Here is a 12,615-nt window from a genome sequence, read left to right as displayed (position 1 = left end):
GGGAAAATTCATTTTGTTGGGGGGTTGGTTTTGGTAGGGAATGTGAAACCCTAGCTTGTGGGACAGCGGGTTGGGTTTGCACCATTCCTTGCATTGTAGATATTTTAAGTGTTATACGTAATGATTTTTATAAAATATGAAGTGTAACTTTTTTGAAAACCTTTATATTGAAACAGCACTTTCTTGAATCTTTAGATGATTTTCATTTGTTAACTTCTTTCTTATGAATTGCGAAAGGATTTATTTGATTTTTCTCGGATGGTTGGATTGTATGAAGTCCAAGGTTGATAAAATGTAAATATTTTTGGGAATTCTTGAGTTCCATAGAGATTGGCTTCGGATATGTTCGGTGATGGTGAAACTACACTTGTGTAGGCGTAGGACCTACCTTATGGTTTGGAACTACGGTAGAGTGCCCCCATGAGAGGGTACTATTATGCTACATTTTTAGCATGGCTGAGTCTATTTGTACGACACTACGATGAGACGACCTGAGCAAGTAGGGTATGTGATACTTGCCGCTAGGTATATAACCTAGTTGACGTTACATCTTGTGTTGGTGATGGTATAGTATTCCCCGTAAATGATGAACTTTTACATGATTTTGATTAAGTTTTAATGCTAAGAACGAGGACCTTGAAATGTATTTACTTTAATATTGATTTCACTGTTTAACTTGAAAATTGATATAAATGCTTTCTTCTTATATCAATGTCTATGCATATCACTTGATTTTTTTGAACCTTGTCTCACTTCTCGGAGAAACGGTTGTATGATACATACTAGGCATGTGGAGCTTAGGCCTTTTGGCCATTCAAATTTTTATTTCAGGATTATGTGTTGACCATCTTGAGCCATGCGGTTAGGTCAGCTCTACATGTTCCAGTCGGATACTTTTGGGGAGACTCCACTTACTTTCGTGGAGCTTGAATTGTTATATTTGTTGAGTCACCGGGGCCTATTTCAGTTGACTAGTTTAATCCTTTTCATAGACGTTCCATAGACGGTAGTAGTTCTTTCGGGTTGTAACTATGGTTATTCATATGGCATGCATACATGAGATTTTATTATTATTATTATTATGAATACTCCGTTTAAACGAAATGTATTGATTTACTTGATTGTATTAATGCATGATTTCAATACTTAAAGGATTGAGATTTTTCCAAAGGCTTCCACATTCATGTTTTCGGGTGCATAATTAGGGATTATTGATATTTGGCACAAATATCTAGATTAGTAATGTCATTTGCACTTCGCTTAGCACTTTAATCTCCGCATTTTTAATGCAAATTAAACGTATATAAGCTTATGTTGGTATGCTTGTATGAATAGGTACAACAAGGACCAATGGAGGGTATTCAGGCGTGATTTTGATTGATTAAGGCTTTGCATGTTGATTGAATGTTGGGAAAGGAAGTTCAGCCTTGAAAAGGCGAATCCGACCTTTGAAGTGTCTTATGCGCTGGCACGTACGTCGCACGGCCCGGCGCATAAAAACCCCCCATCTCTGAATCTCGGACATGCCATGCATTGGCCATGCGCCGCACAAACACACAGGAGAGGAGATCATGCGCTGGCCATGCGACGCATAGCCGAGCGCACAACGCGTCGTTGTCCCTCTTGGATCGAGATTGGGCCAACTTATCTTATATTCACCCTAACATATAAATAGTCGTTTTAACATTAGAAAGGCGGCTTGGACCAATTTTGAGACTTGTGAAACTCTTTCTAGGTTTTATTCCTCTTCTATTATTTTTTTTTACATTGAAACCCTATGTTAATCATGAATTCTTGCTCCCATTCTCGAATGTGTAACTAAACACTGTTGGGGTTGTGGCTTAGCCATGAATATTGACGTTTGACAAGTATTTCAATATTAGTAGCTTGTTCGTATGCAATTGCTTCTTTACTTACATTATGTGATTGATTGTCTGGCATAGCATGATTGAGTTCTATTTACTAATTGATACACATGCTTGGGAAAGACGTTGTTAATTTGGAGAGGAACTAACGAGATTGTGATCTGAATATCCTTATAGTTGGGCTAGGATTTTGTGACTAGGATAGGAATATACTTAGTTACCGCAGTCAATTTCATGCTGTGCTCTTATTGCATTCTTGATAGGTCAATACCATAGGAATATAGGAGCGAGTTATCTTGAATCGAGTAGTGGTTCGGGAGAATACTACGAGATTAATAATCCGGTTAATTGACAATTGTGAACAAAGTTGCTAAGGTGTGATACTTGAATGACTCAATAGGATTGGTGAACAAACCACACCATGGAATACTTTTAAAATCTTGATAAAAACGTTACTCAAATATGTTCTTAGCATAAATTGTGGTTACATTATTAGTTATTTACATTATAGCATTAGTTTACAAAACAACCATTTTATTCTTTACTTGCATAATTAGTAGTAATAGTTTATTTTCGTAAAAGTATTGGTCATAAGTCTCTGTGGGGTGGGTTCGACATCCGATTTTATATAATCACTATATTACTTGTACGACCACGTACACTTGCGTGTGCATTAGGATACAACAATTATTACATGGGTTTGTTCGCTCAGGTTGGGTAGAATTCCAGGTGCCGGTCACGTGAATTTGGAGTGTGACACTAGCTTTTGGGGTTGAATTAGGATCAAGATCCATCAATATCTTTGGTTTTATCCTGTTTAAACTTTCTTCATGGTATCAGAGCCAGGCCCAGGTCCTAATCCGATGTGGGCCATCGAAAAAAAGGGGGCAGAATGCCTCCGGACCAATTGACCCGCACGAGTACAACTAAGTCAGGGAAATTCTTGAAATTAATATTGTATAGCTTGGAATAAATTACAACTCCATGATATAAGTGTAGGAATTAATTGAATGAATCCGTGTTATTGAATTGCCTGGAAATAATTAATTATTAATGATTGAGAAACTACTATGTGGTGATCATTTAACGGTGATTAATAATAATTGGAGTTATTAATGGAGCAAAAAGGATTGGGGCGTTATTAATGGAGCAAAAAGGATTGGCTAGCTAATGAGGCGACAAAGTGATAAAACATTTGGAAAGTGATAAAACATTTGGAAATCTAAGTGTCGTGGCAGTAACCAAAGAAAGGACTATAGTGACTAATGAAAAGAAAAGAAATAAGGGAATTTGTTGCTTTGATAGAGGAAATAGATGCTGGGAAGAATAGGAAAAATGAGACCTGCACGTTCTTGCAGCAGCTGCCCGATGCACGGCCATCCATTCAAGTGTTGGGTGTGGAACAAAATTCTATATTAGTAGTTGAAAAGAAAAAAGAGCTACTTATAAGGTGTTGGATACTTTAATGGTGTGAGGCCTTTTGGGAAAATTGTGCGAGCCTGTCCCAAAGCGGACAATGTCACCTATGTTAACAGTATCTTTGGGTCGTTTTAGCCCAACAACTGTTATCAAAGCCAATAATTTGGTGGATGAGTATGAAAATAAAGGAATGTGGCGTGGGGCCCGGCTTGGTGCCTTTGCCTGTCTATGGGTTGGTTTACGATATTTATCCATAACTTTGGAGAACCATACATAGCCTTTGGGCTTCGGTGACCGTAAATACTTGGACGATGTGTGTGGCACAAAGACACGTTGAATCTCTAACCCGTGATAAGTCATGTGAAACTTAGTTCGAGGGAGAGATTGTTGGGCGTATGATGAATAAAGTTCGACATTGGTAGTTGAAAAGAACAATGAATCAATTATAAGGTGTTGAATACTCTTAATGGTGTGAGGGCTTTTGGAAAACCGTGCGGCTTGACTCAAAGCGGACAATATCATAAGAGTATCTTTGAGCGAGTTTTAGCCCAACATCAAGTTGGACTAAATTCCGGAAAAAAATCTTGTACGCTACTCGTGAGATGCACAAAATTTGGAAATTTCATAAATTTCAGATAGGCTTATAAATAAACCTTACGGGGGAGAAAAATTTATTTGTTCTTGGAGCTTGAGAAAGGGAAACAAGCTGGGTATTAAATACCCATTTAAGGTGAGTTCTTTTGGGTTATTTTGAGTCGATTTCAGGTCTTATATGCTAGCTATAACACCAAATCGTTGTTGCGATTTAGATTCAACAAGGAAATTATCCAAGAGCACATGAAAGGGGGAAAAGCTAGGTTTTTTCTTCAACAAGGTAAATTCTTGAACTCTTGCTTCATTTTATTGATGAGAGAAGGTATTATTGGTGTGTTCTTTATCTAGAAACACCAAGTATTTCATGGATTGAACAAGACCTATAATTGACAATTTTCATTTGAGTTAGCGAAGAAGACGGGTTTGGTGATAATGGGTTAAATGCTATTCCTTGTAATCTTGAAAGCATTTCATTGTCGAATATTATTATTGAGAACGACATGAGAGATTTAGAGTTAAATCTCAAAATCGACATCTTTGATGAGAATATGATTTTTATTATACTTGGGAAGTTGGACGCTAAGTGTTGGACACTTAATTGAATTAGTCAGTGTCGTGATGCGTCATTTATATATTTGAGTTCGTATATGTAGATTGGAAAATCGTTGGCATCGTTTGATCTTTTGTGGTAACATTGAATAGCTATTCGAGGTATGTTGAAATTTACTACCTTTGAAGTTTATAAGCTTTTTCCCGAAATTCACTTTGAAGCTTTTTCTCGAAACTCACATCGTTGGAGTTAGTTTTTGAGTATGCTTTAATGTGAAATCCTAGCTTGTGGGGACAAGCGGGTTGGGATTGCACCACTCCTTGCATTGTAGATATTTTAAATGTTATTTGTAATGATTTTTATAAAATATGAAGTGTAACGTTTTTGAAAACCTTTACATATTGAAATAGCACTTGTTGAATCTTTAAAGATGATTTTCATTTGTTAATTTCTTTACTATGAATAGTGGAAGGATTTATTTGATTTATCTCAAATGGTTGGATTGGCTATGAAGGCCAAGGTTGATAAATGTAAATATTTTTGGGAGTTACTTGAGCTTCCGAGATTGGCTTCGGATATGTTCGGTGATGCCATGAAACTACACGTGCCGGTGTGGCGTAGGAGGTTTGGAACTACGGCGAGTGCCCCCATGAGAGGGTACTATTGTGCTACATTATTAGCATGGCTAGTCTATTTGTGCAGCACTACGATGAGACGACCTGAGCAAGTAAGGTATATGATGCTGCTGGGAATATAACCTAGTTGACGTTACATCTTGTGTCGGTGATGATATAGTATTCCCCGTAAATGATGAACTTTTACATGATTTTGATTAAGTTTTAATGCTAAGAATGAGGACCTTGAATTGTATTTGCTTTACTATTGATTTCACTGTTTAACTTGAGAATTCATAATGCTTTCTTCTTAAATCAATGTCTATGCATATCACTTGATTTTTTTGAATCTTGTCTCACTTCTTGGAGAAACGGTTGTATGATACATACTAGGCATGTGGAGCTAAGGCCTTTTGGCCATTCAAATTTTGATTTCAGGATTATGTGTTGACCATCTTGAGCCATGCGGTTAGGTCAGCTCTACATATTCCAGTCGGATACTTTTAGGGAGACTCTACTTACTTTCGTGGAGCTTGAATTGTTTTATTTGTTGAGTCACTGGGGCCTGTTTCAGTTGACTAGTTTAATCCTTGTCATAGAGGTTCCATAGACAGTTGTATTTCTTTCGGGTTGTAACTATGGTTATTCATGTGGCATGCATACATGAGATTTTATTATTTTTATGAATATTCCATTTAAATGAAATGTGCTCTATTTAACGGTTGTATTCATGCATGGTTTTCAATACTTAAAAGGATTGAGATTTTCCAAAGGCTTCCACATTCATGTTTTAGGTGCATAATTAGGGATAATTACATGGGTGGGTTCGCTCGGGTCGGGTAGAATTTCAGGTGCCGATCACGTGGCTTTGGGGCGTGACACTACCTTTTGGGATTGAATTAGGACCAAGATCTATCAATATCTCTGGTTTTATCCTGTGTAAACTTTCTTCCTGGTATGAAAGCTAGGCCTACGCTCGATCCGATGTGGGCAACCAAAAAATGGGGCAGAATGTCTCTGGACCAATTGACCGGTCCCGGACCAATGGGGGATGGAAATACCCTCAGTCTATGAATGTGTATGCTCCAGATCGAGCCGGGTAAAAAGAATGTTCGGATCTGGGCGTGCGGGGTGAAGAGAATATACCACATCGGTGACGGACGAGAACCCTGGGCTCCTTATAAGGCTTGGGCAATCCTCCTCCCTTTGAGCTAGCTTTTAGGGTGTTTTTCCCCATCCAAAGTCAAAATCCAGTAAGCTTCCATTACTAAGAACCTTCATCTCCGGATTCTTTGTCGTCCACGTCGCCACGCCGCTGCCACCTCCATCGACCCACAGTAAGTCTCTTTGTCTCTTCTTGATTTCTTTTGGTTATTTACTAATTTTTTGTCTATTGAAAATTTAAAATGAATAAAATCTCAAATGGGTTATCTATGAAATGATAATAATTTGTCATCTATAAGAATATGTCTTTCTATAAAGATAAAAGATAGAAACATTACAAAGAATATGTGCAAATAGAAATACAAAAACTAGCACCTAAGTGGCTAAAAAGGGGTAATTCCTTACTGTTTACAAAGAGTATTTGTGTACTGCTTCATAACTGTGAGTTGGATACAACTTTTATTTTGTAGGAAGTGCTCCAATTTTGTGAATTGAGATGGATAAATTTCTCACGAAGTTATTCTCAATCAAGTTCTAGTATGGATGCCAATAGTTCTCATCCTATAGTGAGCTCAATTTGGGATCGGTTGAAGTTGATCCATGAGAAAGAGTACCTATTGCTGACTATAACCCTCAAATACAAGATGAAGTGAGGAGACATGATATTGAAAAAGGGCCTTGTTAACCTTTTGTGCGTCAATTTCTTAAAACAAAAATAGGAGGTAGAATGAGTCAATTTGTTCGAAATTGGTTCAAATATCAACATTCTAGATGATTAGAGTATAGCGTGCATAAGATGCCGCATATTTCCTACGTTGTTATTTGTTCAAAAATGAATTCGTACATGAAAGTACGAGTGAGTTTTATATAAAAAAGTGGTTTCAGGGGTTGGAATATGGCTCTTGAAAGATTATGTCTGCATGTTGGTGAGGTTAATAGATAAATGTTGGTGAGGTTAATAGATAAATGTTTCAAGAAGATGATAGATTTGAAAAATCATCATCAATCAATTCAAGTTGTTCTTAACAAGCATATTCATAAGTTAAAAAGTGAGTACGAATGCGTTCGGAAGCCTCAATTGATGTGGCAAGACTTCTTTTGCATCATCGATTGCCTTTTTGAGGTCATGACAAAGTGAATCTTCAACAAATCAAGGCTTCTTTCTAGGATTTTTGCGATGGAAAGGGGACAAGCATCCGAATGTGGGAAAAGTGATATTAAAAAATGCTTCACAAAATGATACTTTGACTTGTCCTATGATCCAAACAAATATTGTCAATGCTTGTGCAAAAGAAACGTTGAAATTATAATTGGAGACTTGAATGAAGATTACTTTAGTATATTAGTTTATGAGTCCAAAGATATCTCACACAAAGCACAAATGACTCTTGTTTTGCGGTACGTTGATAAGAATGGTGAGATGGTAGAGCAATCTATCGGTCTTGTCCATGTTGGTGATACATTGGCATGCTCATTGAAGAAAGAAATCTACTATTTTCTTTCCAGTCACTCAGTAAGTCCATCCAAAATATGTGAACAAAGTTATGACGGAGCTAGTTATATGAAATGAGAGATAAATGGTCCCAAAACTTTGATTATGAAAGATAGTCCATCGGCATATTACATTCCTTGATTTGCTCATAAATTGCAATTAACACTTGCAACTATTGCTAAAAAACATGGGGATGTTGAAGACTTCTTTAATCATGTTACTAATGTGTTGAATGATGTTGGATGATCTTTTAAGTGTAAAAATTTGATTTGTCATCATCAAGCTGAAAAGTAGGAGCAATTACTTGAGTCAGGTGAAGTTCATACTCGACAAGGACCAAATCAAGCATGCGGACTTCAAAGACCAGGTGATACTCGTTGGGGATTACATTTCAAAATATTAGATAAATTTGTTGTTTTTATTCTCAACTATTTTAAACACGAAGGTTCCAACTCAAATGATAGAAATCAAGCAGAATATCTTTTGATTGAGATTAAAACATTCAAATTTGTTTTTATGTTTCACTTGATGTTGAAAGTGTTGACAATGTCAAATGAATTGAGCAAGACTTTAAAAAAAAAAAAAAAAAAAGATCAAGATATCTTTAATGCCGTGGAGTTTCTTAACTTTGCCCAAAAAAAAAAAAAAAAAAAATTGCAAGATATGAGAGAAACTTGATGGGAATCTTTGTTGGATGATGTTTCCTCATTTTGTGATGCTTATGATATTTTGATTCCCAAATTAGATGAGTTTTATTTTCCTAAAAAGTCAAAGTGTAAGTCTTCTGGTGTTTATAAGTCATAACACTTGCATGTTGAAATCATTTACGTTGTGATTAATATGCAACTTCAAGAGCTTAATCATCGTTTTGATGTAGTCAATAGGTATTTGCTTCTTGGGATGGATAGTCTGAATCCAGTCAATTCTTTTGCTAATTTTGATAAAGGTAGAATCATGACTTTAGCAAAGTGTTACCTAGATGAGTTTGATGGAGTACAGATTCGAGATTTGAGTTACCAACTCTATACTTTCATATTTCATATACGAGGTGGTATTCCCAAGCCTGAAAAGATGAATAACCCAATCCAAAGCCCAAAGTGATTGAATGGAGCATGACAACCGGAAACTTCAAATCCTGAATCCGCCTCTGCTTAGAATACAATTTTGGCTCTTCTTATAAAGGTAGTTTTTGCGATGCACTTGTTATGTTTATATGATAGTATTGACAATCTTGTGTTCTCATCAATGGATGGAGCAAATTTGATAAGATCCTAATTAGAAACTCTAGAAATTCAAACAACAAAAATAAAAATGGAGAAGTAGGAGAATTGGGGTTGAGAAGTTTAGAGGATAGAAGCAAGACCTTTAGAATAATGATTCTATGGACAAATTTGGGTATACCAAACCCAAACCCTTCCAATTGGAATTAATCCTAAAAATATGTACTATTTGAATTCTAAAAGATGACTCAATTTTAGAACCCACAAATGAGCAATCCAATAATGAATTCAATGGAAAGGATTCAATTTGCAACTAAGAAATCACACTTAGTTAACCAAACAAAATATATTAATAACTAAATAACCTCTATCACTCAAGTTTCATCAATATTCAAGCTAAGGTGAAAATGAAGACTAAGTAGTGTATTTATACTAAGCCTATTACAACAAAGATGTCACGACCCCAAATCGGAGGCCCATGACGGGCACTCGGGTCCTACTTGCCGAGCACTGCTAATCATGCTTTCATATCATAATCATAAACAAGAGTGGACCTCAAGGGTCTTTAGATAAAAATCTGCTAGATCATAAGAGAAATATCTTTGAAAAAGGAATGAGCCCGAAAAGACATACTATATAACTATCTTTGGACAAGATATACTAGCCGACAAGACCATTACGGAATACTATAAAACAAAAATATAGGCTGAGGGGGCCATACAACGCCTAACTAAACCGTGGCTGTCTAGAAGCCTCTACTGGAGTATATGACAAGATGTACACAAAAGTATATTGTACCAAAATACAACAGTAACTTCGGAATAATGGGAGTGCTCCAATATCAGCTGGACAACAATCTACGGGGGCGGATCGTCAACCTGTCTACCTGAACCTGCAGGCATGAAATGCAGTGCCCCCAGAAAAGGGATATCAGTACGGAAAATGTACTGAGTATGTAAGGCATGAAAGTAACATTAAGAAGACATGAAAGTATGCAGGATAAAAGGAATGTAACATTTACATCTGAATTGCCTCTGAGGGCTAATGACATGCATGAGTACTGTAAAAATATATATATATATACATATATATATATACATATATATATATATATATATATATATGTGTGTGTGTGTGTGTGTGTGTGTGTGTGTGTGTGTGTATAACGCACATCAAGCCTCTATGGGCATTCCATCATACCATATCGGCCTCTGTAGGCATCATCATCATCATCATATCGTCCTCTGTAGGCATCATTATCATATGACCAGCTGATCGGGTGGTAGTGCATATATAACGTCATAACCTCCCACATACCCCATATAAATAATACATAATCTATGCGTATATAATGCACGAGGGTTCATAGGTTTATATATATATATATATATATATATATATATATATATATATATATATATATATATATATATATATATATATATATATATATATATATCGGGGCCAAGTGCTGAGGTACACCGGAAGCTTAAGGGATCTGCCGAGGAAGTGACGATTTGAGAACAAAGATGTTGTTCATAATGGGCGAAGCTATCACTTTGAGAAAATGAAGTACTCACCAGGGGTACATCTCAAGAACTTGACTAGTGCATAAAGGTGCAAAGTGTGTGAGTTGCCGAAGACACCACGGTGAAGCGTGGGTAATTAGAGGCCGTGTTACACGTCAGTTGGGATAGAATAAGGTTAAAAAACCACTACTGTCAGTGTGTGGGCAATTTACATCGATTTATGGGGTCGAGACTTGATTTGTTATGTAGCTGATATAGTGGGATCTTCCTGAGGGAAATGGACAAGGACCATGAGGAAATGGTTGGCAAAGGTTGCCACATCGAGGGATGCCTACCTTGGCTATCAGGGCCTATGTTGCAATTGTGTTGGGCCATTGTGACAAGCATTGAAAATTGTCTTCCACCATGAGTGGGGGAGCGTTCACCTACAAAGAGGCATTGGGCCGTCAGAAACCTGAAGGATGAGTGTCTTCTGAAGTAAACGATAAAAAGAGGGCTGTGAAGGCCGCAGTTGGACTGTGCAAGTCACACCAGAGGGTGCTCTATCGAAATTATCAAAAGGGGAGACAAAGGTTCCGAATGGAGATGAAGGCCGTGAGGGACAAGGTGTGGATGACAAGCATGTCACCACAAAGTTAGTCACCAGAGGGTGCAAATGCGGAGGCACTTTCCAAGTGAACACCGGGAGGTGAAGTGCAGAGGCACGTTTGGGAGGAGAAGTGCGTGGGACGCGAATCCATTTTAAGAGGAGCCTAGATGGGTTCCAAACCCATAGGATTTAGGGGTCATGATGTGAAACCCTGAGGGGGAAAACTCTGGGTTTTCGTGGATGCGTTTATATCATCAAGGACGATGAAAAGCTTGAGTGGGAGAGAATGTTATGGGCTGCCTTCGTTATGCCTTGGCATCCATAACCCTACGCGCCCCTAGTGGGCCAAGTGTGTGTCAGCAGCGCAGGCGACGTGCGCGAGGGTGAGGTGTCGGTCGCGCGCGTGCGACGTAAGCCTCGACAATGGGCTCCAATATACGGGGAGCTAACAAGCACTTGGCCCCATATATATATATATATATATATATATATATATATATATATATATACACAATACATGAAAATGGTAAGAGTACATCCTGAGTCTGTCGGAGTGACGTAAGGTCGTTATACCTCCAAAAATCATTATGAGATAGCATTTTCATTAACATGTTACGATATGAATCATACTGAATCTGAAGGAAGACGTACTGAACAACATTACTAGAAAATGAATCAACATGGACCATCCCTAGCTGCTAAGAATAGATTTCATTATGGAGTAGTGCTACGTTTACATTTATGTTTCGTTCATAAGGATCATGCCAAAAGAAGGAAAGTTAGCCTTAACATACCTCAAGTCGTCAACAAAAACCCACTATGAAGCTGTCGGCTAGTATTCCAATCTCCTTAGTTACTACAGGACACCTAGCAGCCAACAACACAACAACAACCCTACATAAGTCTCTTTAATTCCACATCACTACTCACTTCAAGATTTATATCAAAATAGCCCAATATACGCGTTGTATACAATAATTATACACTTTCTTCCTTCAATTATACCAATTATAAAATCCTCAATACAATCTCAACACCAAATATTATCCTTACAACAAGTTTATAGCTTAAAAACACATTTACAACATGACTCAATTTAGATTACATCTCAACATTAATTCAAATTCATGTTTGAACCTTCCCTCCAACTCCTTTCCCTCCAAACCTAGCATAACCATTATATAAACTAATAAACATGGAGTCAAGATAGAACCTTCCCTCAAAACTCAAGAAGACATCAATTCCAATAGTGTTTCACCTTGAAGTATCCTCCAAAACCACTACCAAGAGGAGAAACAAGCTTCTATAATCACTTTAGAACCTTTAAATACTTGATCTTCTCTTTTGATCCTTGATTTTTCTTAGGAGTTGATTAGATATATTGGAAGGAACTTTCTAGAAGGTTAGAGATCAGGGGAAATGGAGAAAATGAAATAAAATGAGGGATACACAAAATATATATAAAAAAATAAACTGGGCCAACTAAAAAATATGTTCGCAAGTACTGACCGTATTTTCAAATATTGTCTGTATCTTGGACCATAATTCTCAGTCTGAAAAATCTCACTCTTTGTCTAAG

The sequence above is a fragment of the Lycium ferocissimum genome, chromosome 12 (assembly GCF_029784015.1).
Source record: "Lycium ferocissimum isolate CSIRO_LF1 chromosome 12, AGI_CSIRO_Lferr_CH_V1, whole genome shotgun sequence".
Taxonomy (NCBI): Eukaryota; Viridiplantae; Streptophyta; class Magnoliopsida; order Solanales; family Solanaceae; genus Lycium; species Lycium ferocissimum.
This window is presented reverse-complemented; position numbering follows the sequence as displayed.